We start from the raw sequence: 18,178 nt of genomic DNA, 5'->3' as shown, positions 1-18,178 counted from the left end.
TATATATATATATATATATATATATATATATATATATATATATATATATATATATATATATATATATATATATATATATATATATATATATATATATATATATATATATATATATATATATATATATATATATATATATATATATATATATATATATATATATATATATATATATATATATATATATATATATATATATATATATATATATATATATATATATATATATATATATATATATATATATATAATTTTTTTTTCTTATTTTATGTAGGAAGGACACTGGCCAGGCGCAACAAAAATCCAATAAAAAAAAAATGTCCCCTGAAATGCCAGTCCCACAAAAGGGTCAAAGCAGTGGTCAAAAATTGATGAATAAGTGTCTTGAAACCTCCCTCTTGAAGGAATTCAAGTCATAGGAAGGTTGAAATACAGAAGCAGGCAGGGAGTTCCAGAGTTTACCAGAGAAAGGGATGAATGATTGAGAATACTGGTTAACTCTTGCGTTAGAGAGGTGGACAGAATAGGGGTGAGAGAAAGAAGAAAGTCTTGTGCAGCGAGGCCGCGGGAAGAGGAAAGGCATGCAGTTAGCAAGATCAGAAGAGCAGTTAGAGCAGTTAGGATGAAAATAGCGGTAGCAGACAGCTAGATATGCAACATTGCGGCGGTGAGAGAGAGGCTGAAGACAGTCAGTTAGAGGAGAGGAGTTGATGAGACGAAAAGCTTTTGATTCCACCCTGTCTAGAAGAGCAGTATGAGTGGAACCCCCCCCAGACATGTGAAGCATACTCCATACATGGACAGATAAGGCCCTTGTACAGAGTTAGCAGCTGGGGGGGGTTGAGAAAAACTGGCGGAGACGTCTCAGAACGCCTAACTTCATAGGAGCTATTTTAGCTAGAGATGAGATGTAAAGTTTCCAGTTCAGATTATAAGTAAAGGACAGACCGAGGATGTTCAGTGTAGAAGAGGGGGACAGTTGAATGTCATTGAAGAAGAGGGGATAATTGTCTGGAAGGTTGTGTCGAGTTGATAGATGGAGGAATTGAGTTTTTGAGGCATTGAGCAATACCAAGTTTTCTCTGCCCCAATCAGAAATTTTAGAAAGATCAGAAGTCAAGCGTTCTGTGGCTTCCCTGCGTGATATGTTTACCTCCTGAAGGGTTGGATGTCTATGAAAAGACGTGGAAAAGTGCAGGGTGGTATCATCAGCGTAGGAGTGGATAGGACAAGAAGTTTGGTTTAGAAAATCATTAATGAATAATAAGAAGAGAGTGGGTGACACAACAGAACCCTGAGGAACATCACTGTTAATAGATTTAGGAGAAGAACAGTGACCGTCTACCACAGCAGCAATAGAACGGTCAGAAAGGAAACTTGAGATGAAGTTACAGAGAGAAGGATAGAAACCGTAGGAGGGTAGTTTGGAAATCAATGCTTTGTGCCAGACTCTATCAAAAGCTTTTGATATGTCCAAGGCAACAGCAAAAGTTTCACCAAAATCTCTAAAAGAGGATAACCAAGACTCAGTAAGGAAAGCCAGAAGATCACCAGTAGAGCGGCCTTGACGGAACCCATACTGGCGATCAGATAGAAGGTTGTGAAGTGATAGATGTTTAGGAATCTTCCTGTTGAGGATAGATTCAAAAACTTTAGATAGGCAGGAAATTAAAGCAATAGGGCGGTTGTTTGAGGGATTAGAACGGTCACCCTTTTTAGGAACGGTGAATGTAGGCAAACTTCCAGCAAGAAGGAAAGGTAGATGTTGACAGACAGAGCTGAGAGAGTTTGGCTAGGCATGGTGCAAGCACGGAGGCACAGTTTCGGAGAACAATAGGAGGGACCCCATCAGGTCCATAAGCCTTCCGAGGGTTTAGGCCAGCGAGGGCATGGAAAACATCATTGCGAAGAATTTTAATAGGTGGCATGAAGTAGTCAGAGGGTGGAGGAGAGGGAAAAACAAGCCCAGAATTGTCCAAAGTAGAGTTTTTAGCAAAGGTTTGAGGGAAGAGTTCAGCTTTAGAAAAAGATGTGATAGCAGTGGTGCCATCTGGTTGAAATAGAGGAGGGAAAGAAGAAGAAGCAAGGTTATTGAAGATATTTTTGGCTAGATGCCAGAAATCACGAGGGGAGTTAGATCTTTTTTGACATTTTCTGTTAATGAAGTTTTTGGCTAGTTGGAGAACAGACTTGGCATGGTTCCGGGCAGAAATATAAAGTGCATGAGATTCTGGTGATGGAAGGCTTAAGTACCTTTTGTGGGTCACCTCTCTATCATGTATAGCACGAGAACAAGCTGTGTTAAACCAAGGTTTAGAAGGTTTAGGACGAGGAAAAGAGTGAGGAATGTACGCCTCCATGCCAGACACTATCACCTCTGTTATGTGCTCAGCTCACAAAATCGGGTCTCTGACACGAACGCAGTAGTCATTCCAAGGAAAATCAGCAAAATACCTTCTCAGGTCCCCCCAACTAGCAGGGGCAAATCCCCAGAGGCACCTTCGCTTAGGGGGATCCTGAGGAGGGATTGGAGTGATAGGAAAAGATAAAGATATGAGATTGTGATCGGAGGAGCCCAATGGAGAAGAAAGGGTGACAGCATAAGCAAAAGGGTTAGAGGTCAGGAAAAGGTCAAGAATGTTGGGCGTATCTCCAAGACGGTCAGGAATACGAGTAGAGTGTTGCACCAATTGCTCTAGGTCATGGAGGATAGCAAAGTTGTAGGCTAGTTCACCAGGATGGTCAGTGAAGGGAGAAAAAAGCCAAAGCTAGTGGTGAACATTGAAGTCTCCAAGAATGGAGATCTCTACAAAAGGGAAGAGGGTCAGAATGTGCTCAACTTTGGAAGTTAAGTAGTCAAAGAATTTCTTATAATCAGAGGAGTTAGGTGAGAGGTATACAGCACAGATAAATTTAGTATGAGAGTGACTCTGTAGTCGTAGCCAGATGGTGGAAAACTCGGAAGATTCAAGAGCGTGGGCACGAGAGCAGGTTAAGTCATTGCGCACATAAACGCAACATCCAGCTTTGGATCGAAAATGTAGGATAGAGAAAGTAGGAGGGAACAGAAAAGGGGCTACTGTCAGTTGCCTCAGACATCTGAGTTTCAGTGAGGAAAAGAAGATGAGGTTTAGAAGAGGGGAGGTGGTGTTCTACAGATTGAAAATTAGATCTTAGATCGCGAATGTTGCAGAAGTTAATGAAGAAAAAGTTGACGGGCATGTCAAGACACTTAGGGTCGTCAACAGAAAGGCAGTCCGACCTGGGGACATTAATGGTCCCCTCCCCAGATGGGGACTCCGATGCTGGTGTAGGAGTCGCCATGATGATTTTAGAATTTTTGAGTGAAGGGTGTGTGTGTTATTAGATGCTTGTAGTTTTGTGTGGAGGAAGAGAGTTGTCTTTAGAGGGCAGGCTGTGACTGTCCCCTTGTGTTGTGAGACACAAAGGGAAACGTTCAGTGAGGTCACAGCTGGGTTTAATGATAAGTTCACAGCACCCCCTGAACAGTGCTTTAGACCTCACTGGGAGTAATTATCGTTTCGGCAGGTGTCTACTGCCTCCTCCTCTGGGCATATATATATATATATATATATATATATATATATATATATATATATATATATATATATATATATATATATATATATATATATATATATATGTATATATATTGTCATGTTATTGGCCGTGTTTACCTTTCTTAGTGTTCTCCGTGTTTCGTTTGCCTACCTTTTTGACATTATCCTTATTCATATTTATAAATTAGTATAAGGCTTATTTACTGATTTTATATCATGTAGTATTATTCTCTTCATAATTTAAGTTCTCCATATGTTTGCATGTGTAAGGGAAGAAGTGTAATTGAGGTGGAAACATGTTAAAGTGAGGGGAGCTTGAGTGGGCAAGACCGCATTCCAGAGAGCGGAAAGCAGGGTGTCTTGAGTTTTTGAGGGGAACAGAGAGGGTGGCGTTCTCAGGGGATAAATTCGAGTGTGGAATGGTGATGGAGTGAGTGTGTGGAGGTATTATTGATGTGGCGCTATAACCTTGATATACAGGATCAGGTTGGTGACTCTTTTGTGGTACCAAGAGCTCTTGTCCGCTGAAATTTGGTTGGTGAATTGTGCCGGTGACGCTGGTGTATGGGGCAGAGAGACAGCCATTTTGTGAGTGAAATCTATGGTGATATCCTGGAAGGCTGCGGTTGTGACCTTGGAACCGATGTTGTGGTGTACTGGTGATTTTCCGGACGGTGTTATGGCGTTATAGGTGATCGTTGATGATGATTGTGATGTCTTGTGAGGTTTGTGGAAGTGAAATACGGGAATTATTGTTTGGGAACGCGACGACAGCGTCTGGGTAAATTCCTGTAGCTGTGGGAAATATTTCAGTGGCCAGTGAAGGTGTAAACGAGTTCTGATGTTAGCTGAAGTGACGGAAATGTCATATGTTAACTTGTACTACCTCAGTTTGTTTGTGAGTTATCATTAGTACTAATATATCTGTTTATGACATGGAATGATTGTGTTTTCTACTCACTAACATTGATCTGGCATTTGAGGTGATTCCTGGTGTGCTGTGTCAAGGTAAGGGTACAGTGAGAGGGTGTAATTCTGGCAATTGCGGATAGGATGGGTAGGCATTCTAAGCCTTTAAAAATCCAGACCTTCAATTTTTTTGGGGATGAGGGTAACGTCCACTTTCTTGGAAAGATAACCGTGATCGTGACCATGACAATATATATATATATATATATATATATATATATATATATATATATATATATATATATATATATATATATATATATATATATATATATATATATATATATATATATATATATATATATATATATATATAGTTGCCTGCAGTGAGATAAGGCGATGTAAAACGAAGAGAAGAAATAAGAATTAATGAAAGAGTACAAAGCAGGGAAGAATGAAGACGAAGGATATATATATATATATATATATATATATATATATATATATATATATATATATATATATATATATATATATATATATATATATATATATATATATATATATATATATATATATATATATATATATATATATATATATATATATATATATATATATATATATATATGAGGTGTGTCATTAAAGTTCCAGGACTGGTGTCCTAAAAGATGAATTTCAAACCCAAGCCACAAACCACCATATTTCCCCTTCAAAGTAATCCTTCTGGAGTATACAACTGCGCTCCCAACCCTCTACAGTCACTAATCTTTTTCTTACGTGCTTTTAAAATCATGTCCTCTGTTGCAGGTCGTTTAACAATGAGCGCTGAACAGCGAACAAACTTGAAGTTTTTGGTGCAGTTGGGGAAAACGCCGTCAGAAGCACTGGGTATGCTGCAAAAAGTGTACGGGGATGAGACAATGTCACGCTCACGTGTTTTTGAGTGGTGCAAGAGGTTCAAAGAGGGCCGGGAGGACGTGGAAGATGACCCCAGGAGTGGAAGACCCTCAACGAGCAGGAATGAGGCCAATGTTGAGCGTGTCAAGCAGATGGTGCGTGACGATCGTCGGTTGACTGTTCGAAAGATCGCAGATGAGCTTGGCATGAACCACAACAGCGTGTGGAAGATTATCACTGAAGATCTGGGCATGCGGAAAGTCTGTGCGAAGATGGTGCCGAGACTCCTGAACGATGACCAGAAGGGACGACGCATGCAGGTGTGTCAGGACATCCTCGAGCGTCTGGAAACTGAACCAGACTTGCTCAGGAGAGTCATCACCGGCGATGAGTCCTGGGTATTTGAGTACGACCCGGAGACCAAACGCCAGAGCCTTCAATGGAAGAGTCCGGCGTCGCCACGGCCGAAGAAAGCAAGGCAGTCCAGGTCCAGCTTCAAGGTCATGTTGATCGCTTTCTTCGATGTGAGGGGCATCGTCCACTGCGAGTTCTTGCCACAGGGCCAGACAGTCAACCAACATGTGTACAAAGAAGTACTGCGGCGTCTGCTTCGTGCAGTGCGCGAGAAGAGGCGGGAGTTGTGGCAGGGCAACTCGTGGCTGCTTCACCACGACAATGCGCCTGCTCACAATGCCCTGAGCATCAGAGAGTTCTTGGCCAAGAAGAACATCGCCGTGCTGGAGCAACCGCCCTACTCACCTGACCTCGCTCCGTGCGACTTCTTCCTCTTCCCCAAGCTCAAGGAGGTCATGAAGGGGACCCGTTTTGATGATGCGGACGACATCAAAAAGGCCGTGACGACGGAGCTGAGGAGCATCCCGCAAGAATCCTTCCAGCAGTGCATGCAAGCCTGGCAGAGAAGGATGGACAAGTGCATGCGGTGCCAGGGGGATTACTTCGAAGGAGATAACCTATAGTTTGTAGCCTGGATGTGAAATAAAACTTGTGTGGCACCAGTCCTGGAACTTTAATGACACACCTCGTATATATATATATATATAAAGAGAGAGAGAGAGAGAGAGAGAGAGAGAGAGAGAGAGAGAGAGAGAGAGAGAGAGAGAGAGATGAGTATTACCATTACCATTTCACGGCTGATTAAAACAAACTAGTTCTCTTAGTGCATCCCACATCAAGCAATAACACCATGGCTAGAGTGAAAATAAAACACTCAGACCCTGGACGTGCCACCAAACTGAAACTCTTAAGAATTTCTATGTGAACTTCATATAGTAGTAGTAGTACTAGTAGTAGTAATAGTAATAGCAGTGGTAGTAGTAATAATGGTAGCAGTAATACTGGTGGTAGTATATAATAAAACACATATAGTACATTATTCCGTAGTATGTAGTAATAATAATAAAAACTGCACATAAATTATATACAATATATATATATATATATATATATATATATATATATATATATATATATATATATATATATATATATATATATATATATATATATATATATATATACAATGATATAATACCGGTTTCTCAATGCTAATCGGCCATTTTGCCTTTAGGAAGTGGATATGGGTGGCACGATGTTTTCTGTGACGTGGCGGCGGTGGCAGTCAGTGGACTTCAGTGCACCTCTTTATCTAGATCAGTCTAATGTGATGTACATGAAACCTGAGGTTACTTCCGATGTAGGTGGCTTTATCAAGCCATACACTTTGACGGTAAGGACTTCCAGTGTATATATATATATATATATATATATATATATATATATATATATATATATATATATATATATATATATATATATATATATATATATATATATATATATATATATATATATATATATATATATATATATATATATATATATATATATATATATATATATATATATATATATATATATATATATATATATATATATATATATTCTCTCTCTCTCTCTCTCTCTCTCTCTCTCTCTCTCTCTCTCTCTCTCTCTCTCTCTATCTCTCTTTTTGCAGTATTTTGTAGTCTTATTGAGTTTTATATACAGAATAATCGTATTAATGTGGTGGTAATAATCAGGTGTCTTTTGAGTTTTTTGTGATATATATTTTCCATATATACTATGTTTTTTTTTAAGAACTATGGAAAGGATATATTTTTTGGCCTATGATCGATGATGTAAAGTTACCCTTATATTTCTATAACGTTTTTTTTTCTTTTTTTTTTATATAATAAAATATCTATATACCCATCGGCAAAATACCTTGTCTTATACTGGTCTATATTTAACGGCATAGAGGATGTCACTTTCTAGGACAATTAAATATTTCTTAATTTTATCACTATGTGCAGTGAAGACAGTATTGTGTACAATATTGATTCGTTGTCTGACTCTCTTATTGGAGCTTTCTGCTTGTAATGGCAGGTAAGCATAATTATTTATTTTATTTTTTTTATTGTTTACTACTTGATCAGCATAATTTTTTTTTTACTTTTAAGTAACTACTATCTGACAATATTATACCAACTTAGCCACAATATTGAAATAGAAAACAAACAGAGGTATTAGAAATTCGATTATTTTCCTGTATTTCATCGAGGTTACGCGATTGAATAAACATCAACTTGTTGGGATGATGAGCCAATCATTCAATACACGACTGTCATAAATTAACCCTTAACTCTCCAAACTAATAATAAAAAGAATTATATCTTAATTACATTAATATACATTAATTGTTTACAGTGAACTAACATTTAAAAAATGCATTTCAAAGGATATAAGTACTATGTGTAAGATTTGAGACATATTTGTTTAATATGATTTCTTGTAAAGAACTATGTATACTGCAGTCTATCATACATACATTCGTGATGCTAAATCTAGAGTTGGATGATATTACATCAGGATATTTCTGCCCTTTATTTGACTTTTAAATCAAACCATGAAACTGTTTTTACGGAATTCATGAGAAATGGCAATATTTCACTGTGTCACTCTGTTTAGTTTCAACTAGAGCATTGTCATGAAAATTCATTTTCTCATCCATACGTAGTATTCCAAGAAGTACCTAAGATTATCACGTATATATATATATATATATATATATATATATATATATATATATATATATATATATATATATATATATATATATATATATATATATATATATATATATAACATAACACTATATTGAACAGAACCAAAACTTGATAAATGGCGTGGAAAAAAAATCGCATGATATGTCACATTTTTTCGAGCTTGTAGTGTGTTGTCCGAAAACATTCTTTATTTGTAACTTAAATGTCGTGTTGATATATATATATATATATATATATATATATATATATATATATATATATATATATATATATATATATATATATATATATATATATACATACATATAGCTAGAAGCTCGAAAAAATGACATATGATGCGATTTTTTTACACGCCATTTATCAAGTTTTGGTTCTGTTCAATATAGTGTTATGTTATGTTATGTTATTTATTTATTTATTTATTTTTATGTAAGAGGGCCACTGGCCAAGGGCAAAAAAAATATAACTATGAACAAAAAGGGCTCACTTATTACCAGTTCCTATACAGATGTCAGATGAAAGAAGAAAAAAAAAAAAGAAAACTTCCCTCTTGAAAGAGTCCAAGTCATAGGAAAGAGGAAATACAGAAACAGGCAGTGAGTTATAGAGGTTACCAGAGAATGGATGAATTTTTGTTAACTCTTGCATTAGGTGGACAAAATAAGGGTGAAAGAAAAAAAAAAAGTCTTGTGCAGCAAGGACGCAGGAGAAGGAGAAGCCATGCAGTTACCAAGATCAGAAGAGCAGTTAACGCGAAAATGGCGGTAGAAGATAGCAAGAGATACAACACTGCGGCGATGAGAGAGAGAGAGAGAGAGAGAGAGAGAGAGAGAGAGAGAGAGAGAGAGAGAGAGAGAGAGAGAGAGAGAGAGAGAGAGAGAGAAGACGATCATTTTGAGAAGAGTTGATAAAACGGAGAGCTTTTGATTCCACCCTGTCTAAAAGAGCGGCATGAGTCTAATCCCCCATAAGCACATGAAATATTCTCCATACATGGACGGATAAGGCCCTTTTACACACTTAGCAGCTGGTGGATTGACAAAAACTGGTGGAGACGACTCAGAACACCTAATTTCATAGAAGCTGTTTTAGCTATAGATGAGATGTATAATTTCCAGTTTAGATTATAAGTAAAGAATAGACCGAGGATGTTCAATGTAGAAGAGGGGAACAGTTAAGCATCATTGGGTAGAGGGGGAGAGTATCTGCAACCTTGTGTTCAGTTGGTAGAGGTATTGAATTTTGAGGCATGAACATTAATAAGTTTCCTCTGCCCAAATGATAAATTTTTAAGAGATCAGAAGTCAGGCATTCTGTGGCTTCCCTGCGTGAGTTGTTTACTTCCTGAAGAGTTGGATTTAGCATGATTCCGGACAGAAATATAAACTGCATGAGATTCCCAAGTACCTGTTCTGGGCCATCTCTCTGTCATGCATAGCACGAGAACAGGCTGTGCTAAACCAAGGTTTAGGAAGGTTTAGGGAGAGAGAACGAATGAGGAATGTACGTCTCCATACCAGACACTATCAACTCTGTTATGCGCTCAGAACATAGAGATGGGTCTCTGACACAGAAGCAGTAGTCATTCCAAGGAAAATCTGAATAATACTTCCTCATATCCCCCAGTTAGAAGAGGCAAAACACCAGAGGTAGTTCCGCCTTGGGGGATTCTGAGTGATTGGGACAATAAGACAAGATACAGATATCAGGTTGTCATCAGAGGAACCCAACGGAAAAGACAGGGTGATAACATAAGCAAAAGGAAAAAGATCAATCTCCAAGACGGTCAGGAATACGACTAGGGTGTTGCATCAAATGCTCTAGGTCGTGGTGGATAGCAAAGTTAAAGGCTACATCACCTGGATGGTCAGTGAAGGGAGAGGAAAGCCACAACTGATAGTGAACATCGAAGTCTCCATGAATGGAGATTTCCACAAAAGGGAAGAGAGTGAGGATGTGCTTCATTCTGGAAGTTAAGTTTTTTTTTTTTTTTTTTTTCAGAGGACTTAGGTGAGAAGTATACAGCATAGATAGATCTAATTTGTCCTACATTAAACTACAGGGGGTAGTCTGGGACAGGGTTCTTCAAAGTACAGGTTGGGACACAACGCAAGCTCTTGTTCAGCAGATCACCATATTGATAACTGACGTACGAACAGCAATATAGAGATACAATAGGATAGACGTACTGGGTCGTGTAGGAAGTATATGAGATCAAACTGGGTTGTGATGAAAAAAGTTTGAAGAACACTGGTCTAGGCCAGAAAAGGTGACCGGAGTGAGTGGCAGGTGTAAGAAGGACTGAGTCATAACAATGTGTGTGTGTGTGTGTGTGTGTGTGTGTGTGTGTGTGTGTGTGTGTGTGTATATATATATATATATATATATATATATATATATATATATATATATATATATATATATATATATATATATATATATATATATATATATATGTTACAATCGCTTGATCACGATATATTCTGTTACGATCATACGATCTCGGTTATCTTTCCAAGAGAGTGGACGTTACACTGATCCTGGAAAATTTTAAAGGCCTGGATTTTTAAAGGCTTCGAGTGCCTAACCGACCTATCCGAAATCGCCAGAATTACACCTTCTCACTGTACCCTTACCTTGACACAGCACACCAAGAATCACCTCAGATACTAGATAAATGTTAGGGGAGTATAAAACACTGTTATTCTATGTTACAACAAAATACATTAATACTAATGATAATTCACAAACAAAATGAGGTAGTACACGTTAATACATGACGTTCTCGTCACTTCACACAACACCAGAACCCGTTTACACCTCCACCGGCCACTGAAATATTTCCCTCAGCCGCAGGAATTTACTCAGACGTCATCACCGCGTTCCCAAACAATAATTCCCCTGTTTCCTCTCCTCACAACTTACAAGACGTCATCATGATCACCAAAGATCACCTACAGCACCATAACGCCATCCCCAGAATCATCAATACACCACAACACCAGCTTCCAAGGACAACACCACAGCCTCCACTCACAAAATGGCTACTGGTTTGACCTATGATCCCCTCAAACCAGCGTCGGTGGCACAATTCACCGAGTTTCAGCGGACAAGAGCTCTTAGTACCACAAAAGACTCACTGGCCTGATCCTGGATATCAAAGTTATACCACCATATCACTAATACCTCCACACACTCACTCCATCACCATTCCACACCAAAATTCTTCCCTGAGAGACGCCTCCCCTCCGTTCCCCCTCCCTCCCTCTACGTTCTAAGGCGCTCTGCCTTCCCCTCTTTGGATTGTGTTGTTGCCCACTCAAGCTCACCTCGTTTCAACATATTTTCACCTCAATTACACTTCCTCCCTTATACATAGAAAGATATAGATAACTTAAATTATGAAGAGAATAATACTACATAATATAAAATGAGTAAATAAGTCTTATACTAACTTATAACCAATAATAAGGATAATGTCCGAAAGGCAGGTAAACAGAATACTAGGGACACTAAGAAAACGTGTTCCCTTTCAAGGTAAACTCAGCCAATAACATGACATTCCCTTCCCAAAAGAGGCGTGAGGCACCTGATTAGGATGCCTCATGACTCGACAGGGCACAAGAAAAGGCATCGGCAGTTACATTCTCACTGCCTTTTACATGGTTAATCTCTAGGTCATAGTCCTGTAAGACCAGACACCATCTCATCGGCCTCTGATTGGTGTTTTTCATTTTATGCAAGAAAATGAGCGGATTGTGGTCGGTGAAGACCTGCAAAGACTGTCCCATCCCTTTGACATACACTTCAAAATGACTCAAACTCAACACTAGGCCCAAAACCTAGTGTTGAGTTTGAGTGTTGTAAGCCCTCTGATATGGTAACAACTTTTCGAAATAATAGCCTATGGGGTGCTCAACTCCCTCATGTTCCTGCATTTACACACCACCCACACCATTATGACTGGCATCCACATACAATATAAATGTTTTTTTTTCATAATCAGGTATTAGCACTGGGGCACTGACTAACATTTTCTTAATCTCCACAAAAGCTTCTTCACAATTTTTATCCCAACAAAATTTTGACTTCTTACTGAGCAACTTGGTCAGGGGCATGGCAACATCAGAGAATTTTTTACAAAAACGCCTGTAATATCCACTGGCCCATAAGAATCTCAATAGCTCCTTCTTATTGGTGGGTGGAGGGAGATTTACAATGTCTTTCACCTTGGTTTCCACAGTTCTCACTTCACCTTTCCCTACCTTGAAACCTAGGTACTCCACATCAACTTGCACAAAATGACTTTTTGCTAAGGTTGGCATCATCCAGCCTGCTGAACGCTTCCTCCAGTAACTGCACGTGTTCCTCCCAGCTCTTAGTGTACGAGTACAACAAAATGTCATCTATGTACACAGAACATCCCTTCAAGCCCTTCAGTACTCTGTTCATCAATCTCTGAAAAGAATTATCACTGTTCTTCATTCCAAACGGAAAAAGTTTGTACTGATACAATCCATCCATGGTGACAAAAGCTGATATGGCTTTTGCCCTCTCAGTGAGCCCTACTTGCCAGTACCCTTTTAACAAGTCAATTTTGTTATAAAGTTGGCATTTACCACATGATCTATGCAATCATCAACTCTAGGGATAGGGTATGCATCAGGTTTTGTCACCACGTAAACCTTCCTATAGTCCGTACAAAAACGGAAACGCACTTGACCAGTTTTGGGCATCAGTACACATGGCGAGCTCCATGGACTCTCACTGGGCTCAATCAAGTCATGCTCCAGCATATACTCTACTTCCTTTCTCATGATCACTCTTTTCTGTGGGTTAATTCTGTAGGGATGTCGTTTGATGGGTTCAGCCTCCCCAACATCCACATCGTGCACCACCACATTTGTTTTCCTAGGCGCATTAGGGAACAAAGAAGTGAATGTTTCAATAATCTCCCTAATCTTTTCCTTCTTTTCTAGCTCCATGTGTCCCAGTTTATCACTCAAATTCCCCAACACGGCTGAGTTCTCTAGCACCATTCCCTCACATCTACTCGGTTTTACTTCAGACCACTTCTCTTCCGCCTCAGTGGTTACATTTACAGCATTCACGGTTTTTACTCCTACTTCACCTTCCTTTTCTCCTTCCTTTTCATGAAAAGGCTTCAACATGTTTGCATGACACAACTGGTTCTTTTTCTTCCTCCCTGGAGTTTTTACAATATAATTCACATCACCTACTTTCCTCTCAATCTCCCAAGGTCCACTAAACCTGGCTTTGAAAGGATCACCCTGCAATGGGAAAAGGACCAAGACCTTGTTCCCAGGCTGGAAGGATCTGACCCTCGCCTTCCTGTCATACAAGCCTTTTATCTGACTCTGACTACCTTCCAAATTTTTCCCAGCAATTTCTCTAGCTCTCATCAATCTGTCCTTGAAATCTGACACATACTTCACTACATTAGGAGGCTTCTCTGCCCCTAAACACTTTTCTTTCACCATCCTCAAAGGACCATTTACCTCGTGCCCATACACTAACTCGAATGGACTGAAACCAGTTGACTCTTGCACAATGTCTCTTAACGCAAACAAGGCTAGTGGCAACGCCTCATCCCACTCAACACTCATCTCCTCACAATACATCCTGAGAGTTTTTTCAGAGTCTGGTGAAATCTTTCTTCACAACCCTGAGACTGGGGGTGATAGGCACTCGACAGTTTCTGTTCAATCTTCAGACCTCTTAGAATGTCCTTGAACGTGCGAGAAGTGAAATTACTTCCCTGGTCCGACTGCAGCACCTTAGGAATTCCCACCCAGGAGAAAAATTTTACCAACTCCTTCACAATGTTCTTAGAGTTTATACTCCGGAGGGGAATGACCTAAGGGAACCTGGATGACATACACATAATAGTCAGCAAATACTGGTTTCCCTTCCTGGTTCTTGTTAAAGGATCTACACAGTCTATCACCACCTTACTAAAAGGCTCCTCAACCACAGATATAGGGTGAAGGGGTGCAGGGCGAATCACCCGGTTCGGCTTGCCCACCTTCTGACACAAAGCACAAACACAAAACACAAAAGTTTTACAAAACTCTTTCACATCCCCTCTCACTCTGGACCAGTAAAAATGAGACAGAATTTTTCCTAGGGTCTTTCTGACCCTCAAGTGTCCTGCCAGATTTCCTTCATGAGCCATTTCCAAATTTTTCTTCCTATACACCTGTGGCACCACAATCTGGCGGGAGTACTCAAAGGCCTCCAACTTCTCATTAATACACCGTTATCCACATAATAACCCACATACTCATCGTTAAGCTCACCCAGCCTTTTAGCCTCATTCCAAATAAGCTTCAAGCTTTCATCACTTTTCTCAACTTTTATCAACTCGCTCTTCTCTACCACAAAATCAAGGTTGGGCTCCGCCTGGTCTACAACCCGTTCATCACTCGCACGCTCCGGGCTATTCCCTTTTTCATCAGGTTCCCCGAACAGGGCGTCCAGGCCTTCGTTCTCCTGTGTTGCTCCCTCGGTGTCCATGCATTCCTTCCGGGCCATCGCTCGGGTCACCGTGCAGACTAGGAACAATTCAGGCTCTTCTGCCTCCCCATTTGTTGAGTGAGTGACTGCTGCCGGAGAGGTGGTTTCTGTCATCTCTACCAGAGGCTTGTCTACTATGTGATGTCTAGGGATAACTCGGCCTCCAGCCAGGTCATTCCCGACCAGCATATCCACTCCTCTACGGGCAGTGTTTCCTTCACTCTCAGTGACACTCTCAGTGGCATATCCACAGTCCAGCCAAACTTTGTGCAGGGGACTACTGAACTTGCCTCCTGCACCCTTGCATGAGACCTCTCTGCCAGTGCTGGTCTCTTCATTCCATTGGAGTACACTACTTAAGATCAGACTCTGGTTAGCTCCCATATCCCGAAGGATTCTGATCACCTTCTCAGGACTTCCCTCTACTTTCACTGTGCCCTCACTGGTTATGACCGGATTCATGTTTGTGTTGATGTATAATTTAATGGAGTATCACTCCATTGTTTAGCATGATCATCCTCCTATCATTAGTATTAAAATTTGTATTTGGTACATGCATTGTACTGTATGGGTTACTGAAGGGTATAATGTACGAGTATTATGGTATCATTATTATTATTATGGACATTTGGTATATTAATAAGTGATTTTGGTAATTATATGATTACGGTCAACTACCACAGTTACAATCGTTGGTTGTACAATTGTTCGTTACAAGCCAAAAGGCAGGTATCAGGAGTTGAGGTGTGGTAGGTCAGCGTGAGGTGTCGGCAGTATGTGGCAGGCAGTCAGACAGTGTTAAAGGGTGAAGCGGAGTTTCTTTGCTGGCTAAACGGAATCGGTGAGTTGACCAGATGTTTGTAATATATTTTGCTATTGAAATGTGTGTGGCAGGCAGTCAGACAGTGTTGAAGGGTGAAGCGGAGTTTCCTTGCTGGCTAAACGGAGTCGCATGTCTGCTTGATTATTGCTGCTGGTTTAGTTGTTTCCGATTTGAAACTCAGTCTCAACAATAAAAGGTGTGTGCTTTTACTGAATTTGTGTATTTGTACTTACTTGCATTGCTTAATGTTATACTTGCAAAGTGCCAGCCAAAATGTATTTATTATCAATTGTGTTGTACCTACAACTACAGCAGTCGATCTATATTGTCATCCTGGGCAGGGACAACAACACTGGTGAAATGCTCAAAGCCCTCATCCTTCTGCAGCTCCTCTTGTACCTCTGCTGTCATATTCTCCACATACTTTACCAGGTCTCTTTGGGCGGCCACTGCTCCCACTGGCTTCGGCTGTCCCTTCGGATACTGGTACTTTTTATGCCCACTACTTCCACATCCAAGGCACTTATCAGTACCTCCATCTCCACTACCCTTCTGGTAATAGGTAGCGCTCCCGGGCCTACTCCTGTGGGGCATAGACCTCACGTTATGATCGGATGGCGGGGTCATATTGTTATTGTGGGGAAAATTATAGTTGTTAGGGCGGAACTGGCTTGGTCTGTGGAATTATGTCGAGCTCATCTGGCGGTCATTCTTATATCTCTGATGACCATCACTTTTGTTGGAGAATGACTTTCTCCCTCCATGGTATTCACCTCTGTTCAGTCCATGGATTTCACAGTAACCATCAGTCCTGCGTCCAGCTTCCATCACATCTTTCACGTTGTGTGATACGAGCTCATATTTTAAACTGAGGGGCACTTGGCTCATAAATTATTCCATCCGCATAACTGCCTTTATCTCATCGGCTGTAGTGGCTTCCTCAGCCTTCATCCACCGGTCCAGTTTAAGACCGACCTCTCGAGCCATCTCGAGAGGTTGATCAAGGATCAGTTACGGTGACACTCCGCTTGATGGGGTGTTCCTGAGTAGTTCTCCATTGATGGAGGCATCAACCTAGGAGATGAGGAAATGAAAACATTCCTCTTAAAGTGCGCGTTAAGCATGTCCATATCATCGGTACACTTCCCCCAGTTTAATGGCAGGATGGAGGCAGTAGTCAAATATGCGGAGAGAATATTGCGTATAACGCCGGGACAGACGGAGCCTCGACAACAAGACGTCGCTCGCCCTTCTATAGTACCTCAACATGCAGCTACGTGATATCAGTAAATCTCCGGCCCACCTGGCGACGGACCGCTGTCTGCATAACTGTGTGCCAGCTGTCAGGCGCACGAGGTGGACAGATTCTGGGGAAGGACCTTACGGCAGCGGGAGAATCGAATGGGTCGAAACAATGACAGTGCTAGCTGAAAGTTACAACAAGCGCCACCGGCAACCCCTTGACCATGACAGCAAAGCGCTGGTACAGTACCAGCCCAATAAGGTATGAAATTGGTGATAGAGGCCAAGGGAAAGAGGCAATACCTGATCAGATTAGAGGGCAAGGGGCGCATCTCCCTCAGGAATCAGGACACACGAACCCAGTACGTCCGCACCATCCAGCTAATGACAGCGGTACCACGACTCCTCAGCCGTCTGAAGTGACACCATCACTCGACCTGACTCACCACCAGCCACCATTGGCCCCGGGCAAGCAGGCTAGACAAACCCCAAAGTGGCTACAGGATTATGAAGAATGATTGGACGTCACTCAAGCTGGTATTTTGTTAAATTGTTAAGTTGTTTCATTTTCTATTTATTTATTTTTATTATTATTATTATTATTTTATATTCTTGGGAAACATTAATTTCTGAGCTTGTACCCTGTCATGAATCCATTACTTAGGGTTCAGCTTCTGTGGGGTGGATGGTGTGGGATTGACAGTAGTATAGTGTATCTAACATTTCTCTTTCCAAAGTCCGCCCAAAGGGCAATAGTTTCTGAGCATTTGTCTCACGTATTGGACAGTCCCTGTTGCTACGGGTCTCTTAGTAAACCAACAAGGATGATATATGTGTTTACCAAATACCCAGTCTTAGAGAAGTATTCTCACTGTTTCATGATGTAAGGATACATTAGATACAATGTTATGATTTTTTTTTTAGTTGTACATCTAGATAGATATTCATTTACATATTTTACCTATGCGTGAGGAGACGCAAGTGGAATGCGCTTCCCTGCCAGACATGGATGATATATATATATATATATATATATATATATATATATATATATATATATA

General features: G+C 40.2%; 1 long non-coding RNA gene across 1 annotated transcript in view; it reads left to right on the top strand.

Annotated features, from left to right (window-relative positions):
* The first annotated feature begins 6,987 nt into the window (after positions 1-6,987).
* The window catches only part of LOC135113446 (uncharacterized), a 48,988-nt gene continuing 37,797 nt past the window's right edge, over positions 6,988-18,178 (top strand). The window contains exon 1 of the long non-coding RNA XR_010274842.1: positions 6,988-7,137. This is a non-coding gene — a long non-coding RNA (uncharacterized LOC135113446). The remainder of the gene's footprint in view (positions 7,138-18,178) is intronic.

This window comes from Scylla paramamosain, chromosome 25 (assembly GCF_035594125.1).
Source record: "Scylla paramamosain isolate STU-SP2022 chromosome 25, ASM3559412v1, whole genome shotgun sequence".
In the NCBI taxonomy this organism is placed as follows: domain Eukaryota; kingdom Metazoa; phylum Arthropoda; class Malacostraca; order Decapoda; family Portunidae; genus Scylla; species Scylla paramamosain.
The sequence above is the reverse complement of the archived record's forward strand: the minus strand, read 5'-3'. Positions and strand labels throughout refer to the sequence as shown.